Raw genomic sequence first — 22,105 nt, 5'->3', positions numbered from 1 at the left:
ATATATCTGCACACCTAACATTACATACAACATACTTCAGTTGAACTGTATCCCCATACAAAAGCATGACGGAAACGGTAACTGTGCTATTGTACACTAATCTTTCAGATTGACCAAAGCGTCAAATGTTCAGTGGCTAGAGACTATTTTTGCTTAGTAAAGGAGGAGCTGAAACACTAATGCAAGTGAGATATTTGACTTGTGATTTTATAATATAAAGAACTCACAAAGCATTAAAAAAGTTATTTGGCTCATTTAACCCTCGTGTTGTCCTGGGGGTCATTTTTAACCCCAGAGGACAAAAGGAGTATGGCAATCAGGAGGACATTACAAGGGTTAATAGTTCAATATCCAAAGACTCTTTTTTTCTGACAACAGGTTTACACACTTTATAATGCAGTGGACAGTGAACCAGCAGCACGGTGATGCATTTCTCAGCACCGCTGCCTCACACACAATTACTGCAGCTTCCACCCAGTAAGATACATGTAAGGTTAACTGGTTCTAAATTGTTGGATGTGGCAAACTGTGTATAGAATAAAGCACTGCATGAACATGCAGCTAAATGGGACTTGTGGTATAATCTTGTGTTTTTGAGTTTTGCTTTCACTTACTGGTTTCATTTGAACTAATTTTAGGTTTAGGGAGAAAAACAAATCAGATTAAATTCAAACGGATAGCTAAAATCACATGGCAAATCCTTTCATGAGTCCTACACCACTGATGATACTAGAATCTACCTGTAATATCAAGTTTTTTCTGCTCTTGCTCTTGACGAAGGCGGTCGCACTTATCTCCTCTCCTCCTCTCCCTCAGCTTCCCTGCTTAGCCTCTTATGTCCTTGTCTAGTCTCGTGATTTTTTGTATTACTTTTCCCTGGAACACTCTCTCACAGTCTGTTCTCTAAAACCTAAAAGAGGAATTATGGATTTGATCAACTGGTCCCTAAATGCAATTGACACCCCTTTCTCATCGAGAAGTTTGGGCTCGGGTGAGCCTGAGTGCTGAAGATATCTACCCATTTGGAACCATGGTAACAGGGCTCTTGCTGATCGGAGCTGGCTTGGCCCTGACTTATCGAAGAATTAAGGAAGCGGAACCAGCTGTTCAAACCCCCACAAGGCTGCCCGCTGGGATTGGAACGATGGGAGAGGCGTGAGTTTCTCAAAATGGGCTCATTGAGTCAGTCCGGATAAGATCTTGGAGAAGCTACGGCTGCTGTGAACACTCAGAATAAGATCTCTGACTGCAGACTGGATTACATCTCGGAAGGGCTCGCTTGGAATAACATCTCTGGGTGCCAATTGGATGACATCTCGGGGAGGCACACTGCCGTGAGTTCTCAGAATCGGCTCCTTGAGCACAAGAAATGACAACGTCACAGAACGCAAGTATGGCGAAGCTCGCGGCTCTTCAACGGGAGATTGAGAGACCAGTGTTGGACTGTAGAACTGCTTTGAAATTCATATGAGCTGTTCGCACTAAAGTAAAAAGCACCATCACTTCATGCGGATACCCCTTTGGCGCCAGCTGCGGTCTCAAGGCTGGAGCCGAACAAAAACTCCCTGATAACGACTGTGTTTAGTCTGTTCCTTCCCATCCCATGCAAGGCCACCTGGGTTGGCTGGAAGACTGTTTACTTAGCCTGGCAGGGCGAAGGACACTGTCTCAGCTGAACTCTGGACACGCACACACACACATATACACTGATATGCACACACTCATCCCCCCTCCCTTTCCAAACGCCTTCGACGCTTGTTCCCTTCCGATGCTGACGGGGATCAAGGAGACCAGCGCACGCAGGCCCGGATGTGCTGTCTACACTGGCTGTCTCTCACCCTTTACCCCCCCTGTTGCTTGTCATGTGTTCTTTGGTGTATTAAGAGTTTTTTCATGTGCAGAGGTGTTTTTTTCTGTTCTCAAACTGATCTCCCTGCTGGAGCTCAGTCTGGGGGGAGTTATTTTTTTCTCCTTATCTTTCATGTGGTGCATTTTCCATTGTTATACCTCTGACCTGTCTTCCCCATGTGATGTTTGTGTAATGTATGTATGGTCGGAGGGTAAGATGGCGCCGCCACTGCGTGCAATAGGTCGGCAGCCTTATGAAATTTCCCCTTGTGGGACTAATAAAGGTATATCAATATCAATATCAATGTCTAGTTTAGACACTAACATGTGCCTACTGAAATCCGTCAGATTACCCGGTGTGCTAATCAGTATGTGACTACATCTTTGGCCAAATGTGTCTGAGAGCAGTCTGGTTGATTCTGTTTCATTTTAGTCCAGACTAAGCGATGTCTGGACAATCTAGCAGCAGCGGCATGTCAAAATAGCATCTTACATTCAAGCATTCTTAATTGCACAGTTTACCCTAAGCGAAACATTGTAATGATGACATGATCATTGCCAGCATGTTGCAATGTGCATTTAGCTCAAAGCTGTCAGTTCAATTCAGTTTTATTTATATGACACCAAATCACAAATAACAGTCACCTCAACCAACTATATTCTATTATTGACACTCAAGAACAAGCATAGTGGGAAGGAAAAAAAACTCCTTTTTTAAGAGGAAGAAGCATCCAGCAGAGCTGTGATCGGGAGTGAGGAAGAAGAAGAGTAGCAGTGATAAATAACTAGTGATTAAATCCTGTCAGCACAGCTCACATTGTTGCCGCACAGCAAGAAGGTACTGAGTTCAATTCCAGCATCAGGCCGGGGTCTTTCTGTGTGGAGTCTGCATGTTCTCCCTGTGTTTGCCTGGATTCTCCCCGGGTATTGTGGCTTCCTCTCACAGTCCAAAGACATGCAGTTAGTGGGGTTAGGTTAATTGAAAACACTAAATAGGTGTGAGTGTGGTTGTCCATGAGTTAGCCCTGCGACAGACTGGTGACCTGTCCAGACCTTAAGCCCAATCTTAAAAGTAGAAAGGGCTTAATAGACTGAAGAGTCCTCTACTGGCCAGTCAGCCTGACTTCATAGAGGAGGTGGATGAGAGGAAGATGTTAGTCAAGCTAAACTGTCTAAAACATACATGTGAATGCATTATTTCTCCCACTCACACCCTCTGTATTTATATATACAGTATACATAGTATAGTATTTTGCCTTCTTTATACACCTTTTTTCTTATTTAATATTTTATTTGTTATTTTTCTGATTCATTCTTTCTTTCTGACCCTTGTGCTTCAGTAACTGTGAATGATGTTGCGAGGGCAGGCTTTATTTGTAACATAATTAAAAACGGTGCCGCCTTATTAAGAATGTGAAGAAGAGCAGAGCAGCGTAAAACCTGAGACAGTGTTTATGTTTTCTGTCAAGAATTATATTTGAAGACGAGTGTGAGAAATGACACTGGCAGAGTCTCCGAACCTTGTCAGCTGCTGTCAGTGTAGAACATTTTACCGGCTGTATTTATGCAGCTTCACTAGCAGAATTTCTCGAATGTGATGGAGCAGGTTATCTCAGTGTTACGGTGCCAATTTAGGGCATTGTGATGTTTTATTGTGTTGCATTTTACATAGATGACAGAGGCTTTTCACTCACTGTTCTGATTCTGCCCTGCATGCTGTTCTTTCTAAGAAGCTATTACTCCGTTGTCCTTGATACTGAAAGTGAGCTACAAACAATGGCTTTCCTATGACTTATTATACACTAAATTAAAGTAAATGTCCCAAAGACCAAATGAACTGGGAGGATTATATAAATGACTCCGGTAAATTCTGCTGTGATTCTTTTCTTCTTTTTCTTTGGTCACTTTAGGGGTCAGCCAGAAACATGGATGTATAATAAAAATATATAAATTATTCACAAGCTCTTGAGGTTGTGAAGTTTACTTGACATATTCAGTAATGTGCATACATTCTTATATTTGTACATTTATTTATTCTTATAATTCTCATATTCCTATTCTTATATTTTGCTTTGTTTCTTATGTTTCTTGTATTTTGCACACGTCTGTTGCTTGTGAAGCTTGCACACAAGAAATTCACTCACATGCTGAACCAGTGTCCCAGTAATGTGACGTGACAATAAAAGGGATTTGATTGGATCAAAAACCTCAGACAATGTCACACAGATGTGTGTGTGTGTGTGTGTGTGTGTGTGTGTATGCGTGCGCGCGGGCGCTTACTACCAATAAGGAAAGAGGGCGAAAAAGTGCAACTGATACTTAAATATTGATACTGCAGAAAATGTGTTGTGCTTCCTTTCTATTTGGATATGATCAATAACAGGTTACTGGCTTCCTTTGTTACAAGCCTCTAGTTTAAGCCTCTACTCACTAGTTTAAGCTTTGACAGAGCTAAAATTCTCAGTTTATGCTGAAGTGTTTTTAAATCTCATTGCAGCCTGTGATGTCTGTGACCCGAAACATTCGACTCCAGGGTCGTTCTTTTGGCCCTGCAGTTTTGGAAGTGTTACCAGCTGTTTCAGCCAGTAACTGTTTCAGCCAAAGGATAAAACCTCAGCCTATGAAAAGACGTTTTGGGGTATTTTTTTTCTGAAAATCTTGCTGCCATAATTAAACATACTCACTGATTCCTTCATTGATGAAACCTTCATCAAGATGCAGTGATGTAAAATAATAGCCTGGTATATTATCTTGAGAAGTTCTTATGAGGTCAAGAAGGATATCGCTGAAGCGGTCATTTGCTGGATGTCTTTGGAACTTTGTTCGTGGGATTTGTCTACCCCTCAAGTAATTTTGCTCATTAGAGGATCACCAGAGGGATGGATATATTCCTCATGTTGTTGATTGTGTGACCTATAGAGATTTCTGTGCTGTTGTTCAGCCTGTTTAGCAAGTTTAATAAGAGCTAATATTTGAAATCCATTTGCAGTGAAATGCAAGAACCCCTTAATCAACAAAAGCAGCGGCTTTTAAAGATAGAAGGGACTTAAAGTGATCAATTTATTGACCGGGCTCCATCACCATCAATACCACCCCCTCCATCCTTAGCTCCCCTTCGTCTATAGGTAACCATTGATCAAGGCGAGATGAAGGGTGATTGGGTGGATTAGGGTGATTTCACAGATTGATGCATTGCCAGTTTAGCATTTAGCACTTAAAGGCACAGCGACAGAGGAAGAGGACGGGCTGCGTAGGTCACTTTAGTTACCACACACCACCTCCACCATCATAGTAAAAGCTGTGTATTATTTTTTAAACTACAGCTTGGTGAGACAGTCCGTGCAGAGCTGGAGCAAACTGCTAACAGTGCTGATTAGTAAAAATGCCCAACTAATAATATTATTATCAACAAACAAGTCTTATCTCTTTTCTGAACAGAAGTTTCTAGTTGTGAAATACGTTTCATGCTCGTATTGATTTTGAATATTTGTCTCCTCCAAGGATGTTAGGTTGTGTCATTTAGGTAGCTGACAGTAGTTTAGCTTTTTAATTCTTGCTGCTGTTGCAACATAAAAGCATCTCTTCTCTAGTAGTAAACTGCGTGCTGCTCTGCCATCATTTGACTTTAAATTACCAAGTACCAGTGGTCTCCAAAGAGCCCTTGAAGACCGCTGACTGGTCTTTTTTCACTGTCAGGAAACTGTAAGTTTCAATCACAGGGGAGCTGTGGCAGTCCACAGAAGAAGACCCAGAAGAAGACACAGTAAGCGGTGTGGAAAAATACAACAAGCGAGCTTTACTTAAAGATTAACACGTAAAAAGAACAGGGTATTTAAACAAAGCATAGAGTCAGGCAATGGCAGAAATAGTTTATCATGGGAAATTCAGAAAAGACAGAAACACCTAGAAAACATTGAGACAAACTCATCTCCTACTCAGGGGTCCAACTCTGTCTTTACTCTCACTTGGAGCTGAAAAAACAGCCTTTATTTAGGAGCAGGCTTTGACCACAGCTTCTGGACGAACTCTCTTTGTGTTGAGAGAATTAAACTTCATCCCAAAATTTTTTGGTGGCATGTGAACTTTAATTTTAAAGTATTCAATGTAAATTTACAGTTTAAAGTCAAATACAATGGTTGGCATGTGACACATGTTTTTACTTTTATTTGCTCAAAGAAATTCTATTTCGAAAAACCCTACAAGGTCTCTCTCTATCAGTTAGTATGCTTTTTCCACTTTTACATCACGAGTCCACAAAACATTTTGAACACTTGAGTTGTCAGAGACACACACAGACCTGTCCTAGATTCAACACTGAGCGTAGCCTGATCCTGGTTTGAGAATCTTGAGCTGTGTTTGTGCTTTTTGCTTCTTTCTTGCAGCCTCATAAAATCCACATGAATCCATGTGAGTGCAGTGCAGCGCACATTGCACTGTAGCTATACACTGTAAAAAAAATATTCTGTGCATTTATTTTAGTTTTAAATGTAGATAAAATATTGTGTATTTTAACACATGTTCTACATTAAAATAAAATTAGTAGCAATTATAATAATAGTAATAACTTTTTTATCATCATTTGTATTGAGGCAACCCCTCCCATGAGTGATATGGATAGAGATATCCGTCTAGGTCAGGGGTCGGCAACCTGCGGCTCTTTAGTGCTTATAGTGCGGCTCCGCGTGGTTTGGGAAATTAAATTAGAAGTATTTAGCTGAAGTGTATTTTATTTATGTTAGTTCTTTTTTAACTTGTAGTTCTAAACTGGAAGATTATTGTGATATTGAAATATAAAAATAAAATTATATTCTATTATTTTTTCATCGCTCAAATAAGCGATTAAATAAGTTAATTAACGCCGTGCATTTATCGAGACTTTCGACCCCAGGTAGGCCAGTTATGGATCTTTGGATCCACATTATGTCAGCAGCTCCACCGTGAACTATGTTAAAGACAAACACGCTCACGCCTCACAGACGACAGCTTACAGTCCTGTAAAGATGAAAGTGACTTCGTACAGCCCCGACCTGCAGACGCTGTGCGCAGAGGTTCAGGAGCAGCCAGACACAAACCAACAACAGCAGAGAGAGCACAGACGTTAAGGCGGCGAGGCGTGATTGCGGGACCCGCTCAGGTGCGTCCGCCTCCCCTGCAGCGGCGCTGCAGACCACGCCCCGCAACACACATTAACCAGGTAAAATACATATTTATGCAGAATTTTGCAAATATCTATTTTTCATCTTTTAGCAGCATAGAGCTTTTTTTTCCAATTATTTTTTAAAAGTCAGGTGAAGGCTCCAAAAGCCCAGAGGAGATATGAGGGTGGCGGCTCACAACACCTTTTGTTTGCTACACGGATCATTTTAGTTCAGCTTTCCTTTTGAGTTCAAAATGTGTTCATTACATAAATAAAATGTCATTTTCTCACTTCAAGGATTTCATAAGCAGAACACCTTAGTTGTTCACAAAGCATAAAGGTAAAAAACAATATATACAGTGTTATCTTGATTTTAAATGTCAAAAAGTATTTGCGGCTCCCAGTGTTTTCTTTTGCATGGAAACCGAGTCCAACTGGCTCTTTGGGTGTAAAAGGTTGCAGACCCTGGTCTAGTTACTAATAATCAGTGACTAAATATGGACTTTACATTATATTTTACACATCACCAATAAAAACAGTAAAACAGTGGGAGTTTGCAAACAGGAAGTTTGTGCATGTTTTTTAAAACTGCATTTTATTGTACAGCAACTTTTGCATATGCGTTTGTGATCTGCCATGAAGTGTAGAATGAAAGGCATAAAAATGCATTTAGAAACCAGAAGCTTGAACTAAAACCTAACTGTGCAGAATACCCACAGAGAGCAAAATAAAACAGCAAATTCCAAACTTTTTTGGAGAACAGGGAGCACACAAGAGGACATTAAAGAATAACCTTAAACAGAACAAAGGAAATGATGCAAAGGACGCAAAACTAAATGCAAGGCACAGGAGACAAATGACTACGAAAGATAACAAAACAACACAGGCAGCGAGAATCATTAAAATCTGGAACACCCAGAGATAATAAAGTAATAGCAATGATAACAATTAACAGTGAAGGACCAGGAGCGAACACTGAGGAAGGAACATTAAGTCTACGTTAACTCGAGCAGCAGCCCCCAACCTTTTTTCTGCCACGGACCGGTTTATGTCCGACAATATTTTCACGGACCGGCCTTTAAGGTGTCGCGGATAAATACAACAAAATAAATTCAGTACCGGTACCAAAATAAGAAGATGTATTCATTACACACGGGAAAAGACCCAGGGAAACCGAGTTAACGATAAAAAATAGTAACGTTAAAAACCCTGAGAACCGTTAATTTCACACATATATATATATATATATATATATACACATACATACATACATACATACATATATATATATATATATATATATATATATATATATATATATATATATATATATATATATACCGTATTTTCACGACCATAAGACGCACTGTACTAAAAGGCGCAGTCTCAGTTATGTGTGCCATTACTGTATTTAACACACACATAAGGCGCACTGGATCATAGGGCGCATACAAGTACCGTATGCGTATTTAAAAATAAAGCGGGAGCAAACCTGAGTTCGGTACCTTACTCACATTTCTATTACTGGTAATCGTCATCATCAACAACACACAAGCATACAAGTGTGCGTATTTAAAAATAAAGCAGGAGCAAAACAAAGTTTGGTACTCACATTTTTATCATCAATCAAACCCATCGAAGTCCTCATCCTCTGTGTCTGAATTGAACAGCTGCGCTAAATCTCCATCAAACATGCCAGGTTCACTTTCTTCACTGTCAGAGTCACTTTCCGTGCGGCTCCTCGGAAATGATGCCGGCTTTTGCGAAAGCTCGAACAACAGTGCCAGCAGACATGTTAGCCCAAGCATCTACAATCCATTCGCAAATTGTGGCGTAACTCGCCCGGCGCTGCCTTCTACTCTTAGTGAAACTGTGGTCTCCATCGGTCATCCATCGCTCCCAGGCCGCTCGCAGCCTTACTTTGAACGGGCGGTTCACACCGATGTCCAGCGGTTGGAGTTGCTTTGTCAGGCCTCCCGGAATGACAGCAAGCTCACAGTTCATTTGTTTCACTAGTTTTTTCACATCGGCTGTGAGATGGGCACGCATAGAGTCACAGATCAACAGCGATGGTGATGCGTGGAAAAAACCACCTGGTCTCCTTACATACACCTCCCTCAGCCAGTCTTTCATCATTTCCTCATCCATCCAGCCCTTTTCATTTGCCTTAATGATGATTCCTGCTGGAAACTTCTCTTTAGGCAAAGTCTTTCTCTTAAAAATCACCATAGGCGGCAGTTTCTGTCCATTAGCATGGCAGTCAAGCACAACAGTAAAAGAAGACTTTTCATACCCCGTTGTGCATATCGCTACCGTGCTGGTCCCCAGCTTCTCCACAGTGTGACTCACCGGGATGTCAAAAGTGAGCGGGACCTCGTCCATGTTTGTGATGTGGCTGGGCTGGATGTTTTTGTCGCCGATGTGTTTGCTGCAGTAGGAGCGGAAGATGGCCAGCTTTTCCTTATAATCCGCTGGAAGTTGCTGCGCTACCGTAGTCCCGGTCCTGATGGAAAAATGGCACCGTTTCATAAAAAGTGAAAGTGAAACTGCTTTTAGCCGAATGGTGACCGTCGAAATGCTTCTCCCGCTCGTTCTTTGCTCGATGATCCACCGCTCGAGTCTTTCCTCCAACTCGGGCCACCTCGCCTTATGTCCGCGGAAACTCAGCTGCGTTTTCTTGACCTGCCGGAGCTTGTTTTCCAGCTTCCTCCATTTGCGAACCATCGATTCGTTAATCTTAAATTCTCTCGCCGCTGCTCGATTTCCATGTTCCTCCGCGTAGCTGATGGCCTTCAGTTTAAACTGTGCTTCATAAGCGTGTCTCTTTGCCATTTTCAGGGTTGCGCCCACACTTCACCCTTTAGCGTTCTCATGGTGTTCTCTACTACGTCCTCCTTACAACACACAGGGCGCACTGCGCTATAGGGCGCGCCGTACTTTTTGAAGAAAATCTAAGACTTTTAAGTGCGCCTTATGGTCGTGAAAATACGGTATATGTACATGCAGGCCCGTGAGTAGTTTAGTACTGGGCTCGGGTGTGAAATTAACGGTTCTCAGGGTTTTTTACGTGAGAACCGTTAAAAACCGTTACTTGTTCCAGTATATATATATATATACTGGAACAAGAAGGCATCGGTGGGCAAGGGACGAAAACAGGGCGTTGTTGGAATGCTACTACGCAAGTAACCCCGGCAGAAGGGGCTACATGAATAGGATGAGGGACCTATGGATTCTTCGATACCCAACATCCACAATGACGGCGAAACAACTAGTAGCTCAGTGTTCCAACATTCGAAAGAAGGGACTGCTCTCACAGCTAGAGATTGACGAGGTACAACACAAATGCTACTGATAGGTTTGTAGCTTGAACCTATCCGCTGGAACGTTGAGGACAATTCCTGTTAAAAGGGAGTTTTTCCTTCCCACTGTCGCCAAAGTGCTTGCTCATAGGGGGTCATATGATTGTTGGGTTTTTCTCTGTATCTATGAAGCGCCTTGAGGCGACTTTTGTTGTGATTTGGCGCTATATAAATAAAATTGAATTGAATTGAATTGAATATAATTACACTGCAAAGCAAGACACCAGTAGGCAAAGTTCTTCATGTATCTCGTGCACGGGAGAGACCGGACAAAGCGTCGTTCCTTCGGCTGACCCCAGTTGCTCACGTCCGTTCTCCCGTACCACTGTTCTTTTATTGAGGTTGCATGAATATGCATCGGTTCATTAACATATGACGTCTACATACACACAAAGAGTACCTTGCCTGTGTGTGTGTGTGTGTGTGTGTGTGTGTGTGTGTGTGTGTGTGTGTGTGTGTGTGTGTGAGAGATCCAGATGTGACCCTGTGAAGACTCCCCAAAGCTGGTGCCAGGAGTCTAGCGGTCCATCTGAACAAAAGGCTCTTATACTTAAACAGATATACGTGTGCTTGCTATACCATAAATCAATAAGAAAAGATACGACCTCTCCTAGGAGGTGTGATCTACGCCGGAACACTCTGTAGAGGGAGTGAACGCACTCCCCCTTCATGCTACACAGAGCTGTTACAGACCTCCTAGGATGAGACATTCTTTCAATCTACAAATGATTATACACCTCTAAGCATATATGGTTAAATATTTCTAAGCATAAATGACAATCAACAATACAAATCTAACAGCTACGGCAAGGAGGAGTCAGGACGCCAGGTCAGGGGGGAGATATCATCACCCCCACCCGAGATTGGGCACATAGCCCCAAGTGCGATAGGAGAAGGATCGTTGAGTGCGAGAGGAACTGACCTGAAAAATAGGATCATGGCCAAGTTTGAAACCTGGATACCCCGTAGCCGGTTACCAAGATTACGTGAAGTACCCTCAGAAGGTCTGCTAGATGATGTTAATGCAGCACTACGGGCAATACCTACAACCACGATTACCGACACTAACAAGCTGATCTACAATACGGCAGCAGTGATCAGTGAGATGCTTGGCTACAAGTTGAACAGCGACAAGGGGCAGTACCCTCCATGGAGAAGGAGGCTAGAGGGCAAGATCAAAGTAGCACGGAGGGAGGTTAGCCAACTAACGGAGTTGCAGCAAGGTGCGACAAAGAAGGTGCCTAAGAAATACAGCAAGCTGTCCATACCTGAGGCCTTGGAAACTGCCAAGCAAAGACTCACAGCCTTGGCCAGCCGCTTGAGGAGGTACACCAGAGAGATAGAAGGCAGGAGAATAAACCAGCTGTTCTCCACAGAACCAGCAAAGGTGTACTCTCAGTGGCAAGAGAACAATAAGAGAACAGCACCACCAAGGCTGGAGACGGAGCAATACTGGAAGAGCATATGGGAGAAGGATGTAACCCATAACGGCAATGCTCAGTGGCTAGTGGATCTGAGGGCAGACCACAGCGACCTCCCTGAACAGGGTCCAGTAACCATCAATCAGCCGAGACTGCAAGACCAGACTGACCAACCTGTGCACTGCCTGGATTGATTACAAGAAGGCCTATGACTCAATGCCCCACAGCTGGATACTGGAATGCCTAGAATTGTACAAGATCAATGGGACCCTAAGAGCCTTCATCAGGAACTCAATGGGGATGTGGCGTACAACACTAGAGGCCAACTCCAAGCCCATAGCACAAGTCAACATCAAGTGCGGGATCTACCAAGGAGATGTTCTGTCCCCACTGCTGTTCTGCATAGGCCTGAACCCCCTCAGTGAGATCATTAACAAGACTGGCTACGGATACCGACTACGGAACGGAGCAGTTGTCAGCCACCTCCTGTACATGGATGACATCAAGCTGTATGCCAAGAGTGAACGAGACATCGATTCACTGATCCACACTACCAGGCTATACAGCAATGACATTGGAATGTCGTTCGGACTGGAGAAGTGTAGTCGGATGGTATCAAAGAGAGGGAAGGTAGTCAGAACTGAGGGGATTGAACTACCAGAAGGCAACATTGCAGACATAGAGGACAGTTACAAGTACTTGGGGATCCCACAGGCGAATGGGAACCATGAAGAGGCCGCTAGAAAAGCTGCAACCACCAAGTACCTGCAGAGGGTCAGGCAAGTCCTGAGGAGTCAGCTGAATGGTAAGAACAAGATCCGGGCCATCAACACGTACGCCCTGCCCGTGATCAGGTACCCTGCTGGGGTAATAGGCTGGCCAAAGGAGGAGATAGAAGCCACTGACATAAAGACAAGAAAGCTCCTTACCATGCATGGAGGGTTTCACCCCAAGTCCAGCACCCTGAGGCTGTACGCTAAGCGGAAGGAAGGGGGCCGGGGACTGGTGAGTGTCAGCACCACAGTTCAGGATGAGACAACGAACATCCAAGAATACATTGGGAAGATGGCCCCAACTGACCAAGTGCTCAGTGAATACCTCAGGCAGCAAAAACCCAAGAAAGAGGAGGGAGACGAGGAACCATCATGGAAGGACAGGCCCCTGCACGGTATGTACCACCGGCAGATAGAGGAGGTGGCTGATATCCAGAAATCCTACCAGTGGCTGGACAAAGCTGGACTGAAAGACAGCACAGAGGCACTAATCATGGCAGCACAAGAACAAGCTCTGAGTACAAGATCCATAGAGGCTGGGGTCTATCACACCAGGCAAGACCCCAGGTGCAGGCTGTGTAAAGATGCCCCAGAGACAATCCAGCACATAACAGCAGGGTGCAAGATGCTAGCAGGCAAGGCATACATGGAACGCCATAACCAAGTGGCCGGCATAGTGTACAGGAACATCTGTGCCGAGTATAACCTGGAAGTCCCGAGGTCAAAATGGGAGATGCCCCCAAGGGTGGTGGAGAATGACCGAGCTAAGATCCTGTGGGACTTCCAGATACAGACGGACAAAATGGTGGTGGCTAACCAACCGGACATAGTGGTGGTAGACAAACAGAAGAAGACGGCCGTAGTGATCGATGTAGCGGTTCCGAATGACAGCAATATCAGGAAGAAGGAACACGAGAAGCTGGAGAAATACCAAGGGCTCAGAGAAGAGCTCGAGAGGATGTGGAGGGTGAAGGTAACGGTGGTCCCCGTGGTAATCGGAGCACTAGGTGCGGTGACTCCCAAGCTAGGCGAGTGGCTCCAGCAGATCCCGGGAACAACATCGGAGATCTCTGTCCAGAAGAGCGCAGTCCTGGGAACAGCTAAGATACTGCGCAGGACCCTCAAGCTCCCAGGCCTCTGGTAGAGGACCCGAGCTTGAAGGATAAACCGCCCGCATGGGCGTGCTGGGTGTTTTTTCACTATGACTTTTTTCTCAGATTTCTTTCCAGTGGTCCTAATCCTCTTCCGTAGTAAAGTAACAGCTCTGTTCTGTAAAATATATGTGAAACTGTCAAAGACGTGTTTGGTTTGTGTGCAGCTAAGTAAATGAAAGTCGTAAGAGTCCTGTGTTCTTCTGTGAATGTTTCCTCTCTAGTTGCAGTAACAGAATCTTCTTTCTTTCCAATAAAAACCTGCTTGTATTTCATGCTCCACAAAAACCTGCATACACAGCTTTTACAACCTCGACCCTGTCGTCACTGATCTATACAAAGTAATCCACCAAGGTCCCACTTGAATTTTTAGAATAGAAAAGAAGTAAAAATCAAGTCAAAAGCAGACATTCATTCATGGTTTCACCATAATTGGAAAACATTCCAGACCGAATTGAAATTGTTTTGTTTGAAAGCTGTTTTTTAAACAATATTTAATACTTTGCAACTTGAGTTGGTTTGTGTGCAGCCTGACTGATTGTTGGTAGGCACAGAACTATGAAACAGAACATAATAAACAGTCTTCACCAGTCACAATAGTGGAGCTGGTACGGTTTTTACTTTGTGTTTGTGTGTCCTTAAGACAAAACGTGAACCTGAAGACACTTGCTGTGCTTTATGTTTCCCCATCTCTGCAGAGCCACTGAGCAAGATACATTCAGAAAACTTTACAGGTGTGTAGTTCACATCAAAATGAGGACTCTGTATATTATTCGACCCAGGAATACTGAGTACTTATATAGCCAGAGATGATCTTGCTATGAAATTGCACCAGCCACGACACCCTTCAATATACTGATTGATGACAACTCGAGTCATTACAACATTATTACGTGAATTCCTGCTCCAGATGCGTGTCTCCATGAACATAACAACACCAGCTATGCTGCTGTGGCTGGTAAAAATTTACTAACGACCTCTGACTACTCATGGAAGTGAACTTCAGGATGCTGACAGGTATTACAGTTATATGGATGCTTCAGGCAGAGATCCCAGTTTGTGTTTTTGGAGTTGGGCTTCCAGTGTTTCTTCATTTTTTAAAAATTGGGTCATTTAAAAAAAAAGAAATCATAAACATACCTCAAATGTTGTCCTCTGGATGACTTGTAAATGCTTCAGGTGCAGCAGACAAACACAGACAAAAAACTTGGTGAATAAGGATCAGCATCTTCGAATTATGTGTTTTAAAGGTACGCTACAGAATCTGATGGCAAAAGAACAAAGATGTATGACACATGAGTGTTTCTGCCATGTGTCTCTCAATATAATCCTTAAAAAACCTCTAAATATAGCTGTGATTTTCAGTGTATGCCTGAATGTTTCCCCAGTGCTGCATAATAAATCAGACCCACTTCCTCTATAAACTCATAATACTAGTGTCTGTAAGTCTTCTCTGCAACTCTGTGTATCCTCACTATCTGACAGCGCTGCGCTTTAAAACGCTCATGATGAGACATTCATCAAGGCTGGAGGAATATTGTTACAAAACAATAAAACAGTGTTTTTAGTGATTTTTCTGTCACTTTCAGTTTGTTGTTATGAGAAACAGTAGCCACTGAAAACAAAGCCAACACACGTCACTGACAGAAAAAAAGGCAGTAATGTATTATGCAGAAGATTTAAGAACTAAAGTGCAGATGCTTCCAAAACCAATATATTGAGTCATTTTCATTTTTATTTCAGTTAATTTCAAAGTGCAACAATTAGAAAAAAGCTACTTCAACTTGCTGCCATTAAACTAGTTCTCATGTCAGCTTTTGAAGCTGCAGCACTCGATATGAAGTTTTGAGAATCATGGGGAAACGTGCCACAGCTCTGTGCATTTAAGCCAGCGGTCCCCAACCTTTTGTGCACCACAGGCCGGTGTAATGTCAGACAATATTTTCACGGACCGGCCTTTAAGGTGCCGCCGATAAATTCTACAAAATAAAATAATACGACCTCGACCAAAACTGTGGTATTTTGTAAATATAATAAGAAACACGAATTCCCTGTGTAATTGTGTAACTTTATTAGCAGCGTCCTCCTGAAATGCACCAACAACATTGAGAGTAACATCCTCCTCTCTGCCCCTTAATGCTCTCTGGTCGCTATGGTTTCGCGTAAATATTTCTTTCAAAATAAGACACACAACTACAACACGGGAAAAGACCCAGGGAAACCCAGTTAATGATAAAAACCCTGAAACCATAAATTTCACACCCGAGCCTCAACTCTCACGGCCCAGAGCCAAACGACTCACGGACCAGTACCGGCTTCCCCACTGAATATATTTGATGCATCATGGGAAGCCCCCAGCAGCCCAAGCTTATTGGAGCATAACTAAAGGAGGGTCCAGGATCACCTGATCAAAATCCCAAGTCCAAAACTGGAAGGTGGTTCCACAGAAGAGGCGTCTGAAGGTTCTGCCTCCCATTCTACTTTTGAATACCAGAGGAACCACAAGTATCCAGCAGCTTCTGAGTGAATTGTGGTATCATGGTGATATGGTACTATGAGACCTTTAAAATAAGATGGGGCCTGATTATTCAAGCCCTTGTATGTGAGATGAAGGATTTTAAATGGAATTGAATGTAACAGTGAACCAATGAAGAGAAACCAAGTCGGGAGAAATATGCTCTCTTTCTCTTGCATATCATGTTTTCTGTCTTATTACTTTAGACTCGTGATTTTTGGATTGGGGCACCAGGGGGCATCAAATCATTTGTTCATCATTGTTAACCATCCCTTTCACATAATAATACTTAAGTCTCTTATGCACAGTCCTTTGCTTTGGATGGTTCAGCCTGGGTATTTAAACTCATCTGCCTTCATGTTCTCTACGCCTTGCACACTTTCTGCTCCTCACATTTTCAAAACAGGCTTGTTCCTTTTGTTGTTGTTGTTTTTCCATCACTGTGTGCCTTTAAACATCAAACCAATTCCAGCCTAAATGGAGGGAACATGATGCATATAAGACAATCCTACTGGGTATCCGTCATCAAGGCGTATCACATACAAAGGGATGAAAGAAGGAAAAACATAATTATTAGACTCCTCTTTGACCTCATCTATCAACCAGACCAATCAGAGTCACTCCCACCTTAAACCCATGTGTCGCTCCTGCCCCACACCCCACCACACTCATACATGTCCTGCACAAGCCTCACATACTTCTGCCGCTCCTGACTTCCTCATGCAGTACCACAGTTTTTCTCTTAGCAGCCCCTCACAGACTGCCTGTAGATGCACAAAGACATTGTCTTGAACACTACTTTTTCTTCTGACACACTTTGAGTACCGGTATCACGATGTGGGTGTGTGTATGTGTGCGTATATCATATTAAAGTAACAACAATCCTTCAAAGGCTATTACAATGTTAATGTCATTACAATGACATTAATGATGTCATTAATGCACTAGTATTATCTCATCTAGAGTACTGTTTAATCATTTGGTCAGCAGCTAATAAGACAGATCTGAACAGACTTCAGTTAGTCCAAAATAGGGCGGCCAGATTGGTGTTAAGGTTAATATTATACAGATATTGATAAAATGCACGATAAACTTTCTTGGCTTTCTGTACAAGCTAAATTATACTATGGTTTACTTGTATTTTTAAAGAAAGCAATACTGGTAAACACACCACACTTTTTTATGCTCAGTTGCAGCATCCAGATGAAATACATAATCATGCTACACGATTCTCAACTAACCACAATTTAGTAACTCCTTGACTTACTAAATTGTAACTTTTTGAAAAACTCTGTTATATTTAGAGCATCTTTTCAGTGGAATAAGTTGCCTTATGCAATTAGAGAATTGGCTTCTATTCATAATTTTAAAAATCACCTAAAAGCCTATTTAGGCAGTTTTTAAATTTATTTGTAAATATTGTCAGAGGGTAATGTCACTTGTAATGGAAATTGTGTATTTTGTTTGAGTGTTTTTTACAATTTTTAATATTTACATGCTTATATTTTCAGAATTGTAAAACCTTATTGTGGATGTAAGAGCCAAATTATGTGGACATTTTGCATCCAACTTATTGTGTAACATTTTATTCGGTGGTATTTGATGGTTTGGGCCCCAGGAAGACTAGCAACCACTGTTGTGGAAGCTAATGGGGTTCCTTACAAATAAACAAACAATATTGTTACATAGCAACGAGTATCGATGCCCCGGCTAGCTTCTCATTTTTCTGATAGTTCAGTGGAATCCTAGTTGTACAAATATTAGGTAGTTTAAAAAGTCCAAAAAGGTTGTATATTTACTGCAGATGAAATTCAGTTTATAATTTAGGGTTCTGTCTAATTCCTGGTACACTGTTTCACAGTTTCAATCTAGTACTTTAAGAGAAACAGAAATTATTAGACACTATTGTGTTATTCTATTAAATGAACACTATAGGCAGGACAGGGCTGATAACGTTTTCCATCTACCTCTAGCATTAGCTTTGTTATTAGCCATTGCCACTAGCTGCTATCTTATTCATGGCATGGAGTCGATCCTGTTCTGCACACCCATTCATTTTGTTTTAAGACTCCTCGCTGTACCTTTGGCTGAAGACAAATCTATATAAATCTTGCCGGATGTGTGGAGAATGAATTCGGCGCTGATCAGACACCTACATGACGGTGCTTCATGAGGAATAAGAATCTACTGAAAGTGTGTCAAACTATCCCATAGCTCTGTATATCCACACACCGCCTTACTGCAGACACACATTCTAATTCACATTACTGTAGTTCTTTGGTTCTGATGTTTTTAATGTTCATAAAACTGATAAAATATGACAGAGCTCAGGTAAAACTATTGCTGACTGAATGTTTGAGGGTTTTGACTTATCTTACAGTTTAATCCTAAGGAATATCAGATGGAAGCTCGAATGTATCTGCTGAAATTGAATTAATTAGAGGAAGTGAGTTCTCTGCAGTTTTGGTGTCCTTAGGTGCATTTGACTACAAGGTGATGATTAAGACGTTGTGGTGAAGCACTTGGATAAAACTAAAGTGTGAGAGACGAAGCATACAAGAACATACATTTTCTGCTCTTGTTTTCCTAGAAGGAAATGAATGAAATCTTCTTCTCACTGTTCAACTTCATTTATTTAATAAATATTTGTTTTTTTATGTCTTTGTCTTAAAACAGGCATTCTGAGGTCCGTTCACCATCCTCCAATAGTGGGTCATTTTTTCCTGTAATAGAAATCTGTTTGACAGCATTTCACCATCCATCACACCCAGCCTTGTTCAAGGTAAGCAGCACCATAGGTACCACTTCATTATTCTGATATTTGTAATAATCTAATGAGGCAATACTTTAAAATTCAACCCTTGTTATGCTATTTTTTGTTTAGCTTTGGGTATATATTAAAATAAAAATACTTAAACAGTGTGTTGGTTGCTTTCAGAGTTAGAGGTCATGTGTGTGTGCTCTGTATATTGATTGGTCTGGGTCATGTTTACCTTTGACACATATAAGCATTAGCATTATGGGAGAGGATAAAATACCAGTATGGAAATATATTGTATTGGTTCCTGTATCAATATTTTATTGATCGACTGCTTTAGGACTCCTTGTGCTTGCCCTAATAATATGAATGAATGTAAAGTGAAAGGAAGCACACTACAGGGAGTGCAGAATTATTAGGCAAGTTGTATCTTTGAGGAATAATGTTATTATTGAACAACAACCATGTTCTCAATGAACCCAAAAAAACTCATTAATATCAAAGCTGAATGTTTTTGGAAGTAGTTTTTAGTTTGTTTGTAGTTTGAGCTATTTTAGGGGGATATCTGTGTGTGCAGGTGACTATTACTGTGCATAATTATTAGGCAACTTAACAAAAAACAAATATATACCCATTTCAATGATTTATTTTTACCAGTGAAACCAATATAACATCTCCACATTCACAAATCTACATTTCTGACATTCAAAAACAAAACAAAAACAAATCAGCGACCAATATAGCCACCTTTCTTTGCAAGGACACTCAAAAGCCTGCCATCCATGGATTCTGTCAGTGTTTTGATCTGTTCACCATCAACATTGCGTGCAGCAGCAACCACAGCCTCCCAGACACTGTTCAGAGAGGTGTACTGTTTTCCCTCCTTGTAAATCTCACATTTGATGATGGACCACAGGTTCTCAATGGGGTTCAGATCAGGTGAACAAGGAGGCCATGTCATTAGTTTTTCTTCTTTTAGACCCTTTCTTGCCAGCCACGCTGTGGAGTACTTGGACGCGTGTGATGGAGCATTGTCCTGCATGAAAATCATGTTTTTCTTGAAGGATGCAGACTTCTTCCTGTACCACTGCTTGAAGAAGGTGTCTTCCAGAAACTGGCAGTAGGACTGGGAGTTGAGCTTGACTCCATCCTCAACCCGAAAAGGCCCCACAAGCTCATCTTTGATGATACCAGCCCAAACCAGTACTCCACCTCCACCTTGCTGGCGTCTGAGTGGGACTGGAGCTCTCTGCCCTTTACCAATCCAGCCACGGGCCCATCCATCTGGCCCATCAAGACTCCCTCTCATTTCATCAGTCCATAAAACCTTAGAAAAACCAGTCTTGAGATATTTCTTGGCCCAGTCTTGACGTTTCAGCTTGTGTGTCTTGTTCAGTGGTGGTCGTCTTTCAGCCTTTCTTACCTTGGCCATGTCTCTGAGTATTGCACACCTTGTGCTTTTGGGCACTCCAGTGATGTTGCAGCTCTGAAATATGGCCAAACTGGTGGCAAGTGGCATCTTGGCAGCTGCACGCTTGACTTTTCTCAGTTCATGGGCAGTTATTTTGCGCCTTGGTTTTTCCACACGCTTCTTGCGACCCTGTTGACTATTTTGAATGAAACGCTTGATTGTTCGATGATCACGCTTCAGAAGCTTTGCAATTTTGAGACTGCTGCATCCCTCTGCAAGATATCTCACTATTTTTGACTTTTCTGAGCCTGTCAAGTCCTTCTTTTGACCCATTTTGCCAAAGGAAAGGACGTTGCCTAATAATTATGCACACCTGATATAGGGTGTTGATGTCATTAGACCACACCCCTTCTCATTACAGAGATGCACATCACCTAATATGCTTAATTGGTAGTAGGCTTTCGAGCCTATACAGCTTGGAGTAAGACAACATGCATGAAGAGGATGATGTGGACAAAATACTCATTTGCCTAATAATTCTGCACTCCCTGTATATTGGTAAAGAAAAGGAGTATAAAATATTATGAAGATACACAGTATCACTACACAGCAGTTTTTCAGTGCTTTTTATATTTGAGGACAAACATCCGTCCTTTTTCTGCCTCTTATCCGGGTTCGGGTCGCGGGAGTAGCAGCTTGAGCAGAGAAGGCCAGAAGGCCAAACTCCTCACCGCATCTCTAAGAGAGGCCAGCCACTCTCTGCTCTGCTGCCTGGTCTTTACTCTGGATAATCACGTTTTGTAGGGGGGTAAAATCCAATTTCAGTTACGCCCTCAAGTCTTTTTGAGTATGATGCTACAAGCTTGACATCCCATTTTTGGGCAGTTTCTCCTGTTCTCCTTTATGGATCCTCTTAAGCACTTTAATTTTGGACGGGGAGCACACAGCTATCTTCGTATCTCTTCACAGATGTTCAATCAGGTTCAAGTCTGGGCTCTGGCTCGCCCACTCAAGGATATTCACAGAGTGGTCCTGAGGGCACTCCTTTGTTATCTTGGCTGTGTGCTTAGGGCAGAAATGGTTTCAGCATCGTTCCGCAGATCTGTGTCCTGAAACATTCCCGTACTGGAGGTCTACAAACAGTTCCTCATACTTCATCACTTGGTTTGAACTCTGACATGCTCTGTCAACTCTGGGACCTTATATAGAAAGATGCCTTTCCGAATCATGTCCAACCAACTGGATTTGTCACAGGCGAAACATCTGACAGGTGATCAGCGGCGGAGACAGGATGGACCTGAGCTCAATTTTGAGTGTCATGGCAAAGGCTGGAAATGCTTATGTACGTGTTATATTTTTGTTTTTATTTTTAATACGTTTGCAACAATTTTAAGCAATTAAAAAAAACTTATGGAGTTTTGTGTGAAATGAATTGATTCCATTTGGAATGAGGAGTAACAAAATGTAATTAGTGGGTTTATGTGTTTTTCTGTAATGTTACCAGCAGAATGATGGAGGGATTATAAAGCACAGAAGGGAATAAACTGGGTGACAGACCCATGTAGCATGAGAGTCACTCCTACTGAACAGGTGTCTCCATGTTACAAAAGAAAACAGCACCAGGGAAGAAAACCTCAGCTTTGTTGTTTCATCCATTTTTAAGTTCGTATGTTTTTCTTGTTATTACACTCGAGCAATTTGTCCCATCTCGGATGTGAGTGATGTAGCTGTG

At 42.2% G+C, this 22,105-nt stretch overlaps 1 protein-coding gene across 7 annotated transcripts in view; it reads left to right on the top strand.

Moving 5' to 3' along the window:
- The first annotated feature begins 18,884 nt into the window (after positions 1-18,884).
- LOC113034360 (multiple epidermal growth factor-like domains protein 11) overlaps positions 18,885-22,105 on the top strand; it is a 193,523-nt gene continuing 190,302 nt past the window's right edge. For all 7 annotated transcript variants that reach the window (XM_026189116.1, XM_026189023.1, XM_026188964.1 and 4 more), the window contains exon 1: positions 18,885-18,986. The gene's annotated coding sequence lies outside the window, so the exon portion shown is untranslated. The remainder of the gene's footprint in view (positions 18,987-22,105) is intronic.

This window comes from Astatotilapia calliptera, chromosome 1 (assembly GCF_900246225.1).
Source record: "Astatotilapia calliptera chromosome 1, fAstCal1.2, whole genome shotgun sequence".
Taxonomy (NCBI): Eukaryota; Metazoa; Chordata; class Actinopteri; order Cichliformes; family Cichlidae; genus Astatotilapia; species Astatotilapia calliptera.
Note: the sequence above shows the minus strand (reverse complement) of the source record. Positions and strands in the feature narration are given on the sequence as shown.